Source organism: Hipposideros armiger, unplaced genomic scaffold, assembly GCF_001890085.2.
Source record: "Hipposideros armiger isolate ML-2016 unplaced genomic scaffold, ASM189008v1 scaffold_12, whole genome shotgun sequence".
NCBI classification, from domain to species: domain Eukaryota; kingdom Metazoa; phylum Chordata; class Mammalia; order Chiroptera; family Hipposideridae; genus Hipposideros; species Hipposideros armiger.
Genome location: NW_017731362.1, coordinates 2620556 through 2625686, shown reverse-complemented (window position 1 = coordinate 2625686; position 5131 = coordinate 2620556). Strand labels below are relative to the sequence as shown.

At 38.2% G+C, this 5131-nt stretch overlaps 1 protein-coding gene across 1 annotated transcript in view; it reads left to right on the top strand.

Moving 5' to 3' along the window:
• Positions 1-3483: 3483 nt before the first annotated feature.
• The window catches only part of ATP8B4 (ATPase phospholipid transporting 8B4 (putative)), a 207140-nt gene continuing 205492 nt past the window's right edge, over positions 3484-5131 (top strand). Inside the window, exon 1 of the mRNA XM_019664027.1 lies at positions 3484-3832. The gene's annotated coding sequence lies outside the window, so the exon portion shown is untranslated. The remainder of the gene's footprint in view (positions 3833-5131) is intronic.

Sequence of the window (5131 nt, the reverse complement as noted above, 5' to 3'; positions counted from 1 at the left end):
AAAGTGGAGCCCCAAAATACCTCCTGGGTACTTATTATGTGCAAAGAAGACAGTGTGCTTTCATGTTAGCAAGAGATACATCATTTTGGGGAGTGTTCCTCTCACTGGTGCCAACAGGCTCCAGTTTGGCCACAGAACATTTGTCATTTGGAAATGAACTGTTAGAATGACTTTTACAACTAGGTGTGTCAATGGTCTGGCTTGGGTTTAGGGTATCTGATTAGAGCTGGGTCATCCAGTTCTGGAACACATGGTTCAGCATGGATTTGAAAGGGCCAGTTAAATGCAAATCACGTGGCTTGGGTGAGTGGGCTTGGATAACAACAAACTGTCTAAGTCCCACTGTTCTGCTTTGTGTCTGAATGTCTGCATTGAAAGGAATATTCAGGAATAACCATCGAGGTGAAAGTCCAAATTGCTGAGAGGAGCTGGTTCCCAGAGGTGACTTTTAACACCCAGAAATTTGAGTATCTCTTTTAAAACCATACTAGTTTATTTTTAATGTAGTAGTGGATTTATATTATTTTTAGTTTATTTTTAATTCCTGACATTTTAATAGTAGAGTAGAAAACTCCTCTATCCTTAAGTCTGCATCCCTATCCAGGGCTTAGATTCTAAAGAAATATCTTCCTTCTTGCATTCTGATTTTCTTTTTGTGAGTTGAGTAATAACTGAAGCACAACTGTGAATCTTTTCATCGCGATGGAAAGTTCCACACAGGAAATGGCACCACCAGCAATGGGTCAGTTGTTTACATTGACCAATAGAAAGAAACCTACTGTATATAGTTCATGATGCTATGTAACGATCACCACTATCCATCTCCAGAATTTTTTCAACATCCCAGTCTGAAACTCTATACTCAGTAAACAATTACTTCCCATTCCCCTCTGGCTCCAGCTCCTGGTAACCTCTATTCTTGGTTTATTCTTAGGTACCTCATATAAGTGGAATAATACAATGTTTGCTCTTTTATGCCTGGCTTATTTTAATTAGCATAATGTTTTCAAGATTCATCCATGTTGTAGCATGTGTGAGAATTTCATTCCTTTAAAAATAATATTCCATTGTATGTACATACCACCTTTTGTTTATTTATTCATCCATGGATGGACATTTGGGTTATTGTTACCTTGTGGCTATTGCGAATAACATTGCTATGAACATTGGTGTACAAATGTCTGTTTGAGTCCCTGCTTTTCAGTTCTTTTGGGTATATACCTAGGAGTGGAACAAAGCGGAACTTCAATTAAACCATCATTGTCTTCTACACTTTTTTGGTTATCCAGAGCAAGTGTATCTCCGCTGTTCATGCCCTGAAGAGTAAGCAGTTGCTTTCTTCACCTTTGATGTGCTCTAGGCCTCTATCCTTTTCCCGAGGCTCTTCCCCCTTCTTCTCTTCCTCTGACTTGGATACTTTAAGATGCAGCTACAAAGGAATCGGAAATATCACTCTAACCACTATACACCTATAAGAAGGTCCATTTCAATAAGAAGGTCTATTATTTCAATGAAGCCTGCCAATTGGCACACATTTGGGGACTCACAAGTTAAGGGTGAGCTAAGAGAAATTGTTGAGGGTACATTTAAATGGAAATTTAATGCTATAAAAATGAATTACTGTGGCTCTCTTTAAAAAAGAGAGGAAAGTGTCATATAGAGAACTATACTTTAGAGTTCAGCTTCAATTCGATTATTGATAAGTTGCTATCTGCCGGGCACTTTTAAGATACAACAGTGAATGAGATAAGCACTCTATTTTTAAGAAGCTCACATTCTAGAGGAGGCTGCCTACATATGTAGTAAGCAACAAATAGCTATACAACAACACTATTCCTATTCATTTGTTTATTCAACATTCATTGAACACGTTCTAAGCACTGTTCTAGGTCCTGGGTATACATCAGTGAACAAGGCGAAGTCCCTCATCTCCCGAAGCAAAGGCTTTCTAGTAGGGGGAACTGAACAATAAACAAGAAATATACAGTTTTTGGGCCGTGTAGTTTTCTTACGGAGAAAAATAAGCAAGGTAAGGGATAGAGAGTGACAGGGTGTGGGTGTCATTTTAGGCAGGCTGACCAGGGCATGTCTTTCTGAGTCAGTGACTCTGAGCAGAGATCTGCATGAAATGCGGAAGAGAGTCAAGGGGATGTGTGGGTGACAAGAAAGCCTGACAGGGGAGGAGTGGCAATGGCTGTAATGTTATATTCCAGAGATGGGTAAAGAGCTTTGGGATTGTAAATGATGGGACAAATAAATCTGATGATCTATGATTTTAAGCACCTAATTCTATGGAACTGTAACATTATTTTTTATTTAAATACCCAAAGATCTATCTGCAAGAGACACTTGCCAGTTTAAAAGGAATGGATATTTCAAAATGATAATGTATCAGTGCTAGGAATCTCTCTTTCTCTGTGTTACACACACACACACACACACACACACACACACACACACACACGCATGCATTATAAGAGCTTCGGTGCCTGGGATAAACATGAGGCAAACATTGTGTGACATTTTACCACTCTTTACTCCTGCTAACAGTGTAGGAGAAGATACTATTTCCTTATATCTTCTTCAACAAAGGGAATTACCAAGCTTATAATAGTTGCCAATATGATAAATTAAAACATGGTATAGAAGTTATACTTATTTTTTTAATTTAAAGAAGTGTTTCACTTTAAATATTTTAAGGAAATGGTTGCTCCATTGTATTGGCTGTTCTTGGTCCATCTTGAGAGCAGTTCCAAGACGTTTTAGAAGAGTGGAGTTGACAGTGCACAGGGGATCAGCTTGTCCTGGTTATAGAGACATGATTAGAACATATTTGATTTCTGTACTTAACTGCAAATATGATGTAAATTCTGAAAATCCATACATGGCTTTAGACATATTAAAAAGGAGCCATAATCCTTTCATTTAAAAACAGTGACAAACCAAAATATTTTGTTTTCATCTAATCCCATCTTAACCAGAACCCCCTCAAAGTGATTCTGAACTAAAAAGTTAAATCCGTTTTGTGCAGGCAATTTGTTCTCTGGGATCCACGGGGTTAATTGCTTGCTTCCTCTGAGCTGAAATCAAGGATGTTGGGAAAGAAGTGTCATTGCTCTGTGTATTAAATGTTGCTTGAATGCGCTTAGCTTTCATTGACGATAAGTGAATTGAACTCTCCTTGTAATGATTTAAAAAAACCACACAAACAAACCATTGCTAATTCCTTCATCTCTGAGGAAAACAGGTGGGAACGCCAAAGATATTTGCTTATCTCCCTCAGCCAAGGACTGATAAAAGTTTGGTAAGCAGAAGCTGGTAGCTGGTGACCCCTTTCGTTGTCCGCTTCCATCCTTCTGAACTCTTGGTCCCCACTGAGGAAGCCATCCTCCCGAAAACCATCCTCTAGGGAGCTTCCTTTTGTTTTTCCAAGATTAACCAGCTCTGCACTGGCAGCGGCAGCAGCCAACTATAGACTCTTCTGGGCTTTTGGTATTTTTCCCAGGGAGTTTTTTCTCCCCCCAGTTCCTCACTGGTAGTGAAACTGCTTCCCTAACAATGCCTTCCTCTTTTTCTGATGAGGTGCCGATTCTGGTCTGCCATTCAGCAGTCTTCCGGTAGTGGTTAAGTGGTCAACAGTGTTTTTCTGGGAGTTGATCTCAGGTTTTCAAGAATGTCCCCTAGAGACCCAGCGTGTTTTCGATGTAATTACAAGAGCTTTCAGAATAGCCTGGCTTTTCTCATGGATATGGTCACGGAATGGGTACCTGTTTGATCTTCCTGCGCTGCTGGGAAATCTCCCTTTTGGGACGAGGGTTAGGTCCAGGCAGAGGTAAGTCCGTGGGGATCTTTTGAGGGTTGGTGAGACCAAGAGGAGAGCTAGTTCTGGACTGTTTGGAGCTTTCTGTTTCGCTTTTCCAAGTTGCTGTTTTTTCTTCCGTGTGGTTGAGGTTTAGCAAATAGTTTTCATTATTCTTCTCATTAAAAAAATTATTTTGGGGAAGTTAGTTAGGTTTGGAAAATAGGACAATTTCTTTTGAAGCTCAAATTTTTATTTTGTTATCATCACTTGTTAAATGGCCAATGGGAGTAACATCAATACCCAATTTTATTTTATTTTTTTTGGTTTGTGGGTATTTGTCTCTTACTTTGGTAGGAGTTGGTTTTAGTTTTTTTTGAGAGGTTTGTTTTTAGTGCACGTATTCAACATATTGTTTATTCTGTGATAAATTCATGCTTTGGACATAAATAGTTTGTCACTAAGCTCTCTCTCTGAGGCTTGAAGGATATGTTTTCAGTGCTGAGATTTGTCTGAACAGAAGAATTGATTTTTCTAGCTGTTTTGTTGACAGACATGAGAGAGTCACAGGTCCCTGGCCAACAATTAACTGTTTTGAACAAAAAGGAAACTGGCAAGAAACATTAATTAGGGGTTGAAAGTCTACTAGAAAGATGAGGAAATTTAGTATCACGTATGGGATTACCAACACCTGTGTCCATGAACTCTCACTTTTGCTCAGGTGTTGCTTCATCCCAGCCTTTACTGCAGGATATAAATTCAGAGTAATTTTTAGCCAATATTTATCTATTTTCTGCTTTTATATTGTTTCATCATACATGCATCATTAAGGGCGATGTATATATTTTTTGTTCACAAGAAGATTTTATTTAATTCTTACATGGAAAATTAGGAATTTTTACTTAGTAGGAAAAGACTTAACCTATCATTTCAAAGTAAATTGGAAATTGTAGCTCTTCTTGAAATAAAACTTCTTAATTATGTATTCTAGATGCTTGCATGAAATATAAAAGAATTAGATGCTAGTATTCGTTTTCAGGATGTCTCATGGAAAGTCATAGAAAGTGGTAACCTCCAAACGTTCCACATTTGTAGCACTTGCCTAAAGTCTTACTTAACTTCTTAGCAATATTATTTATTTTCAAATATTAACCAATACATTTTTGAATGTAAATGTTAAATATTATTGATCATTGTATTTTTTTTAAAGATTTTTTTTTATTGGGGGATTGGGGGAATGGGAACAGTGCTGGGGAATTGGGGGAAGGGGAACAGACAAGTTGCTGTCCTTTTGTTCTTCAGTCTAGTTGTAGAGGACGTTGCTTCACTGGC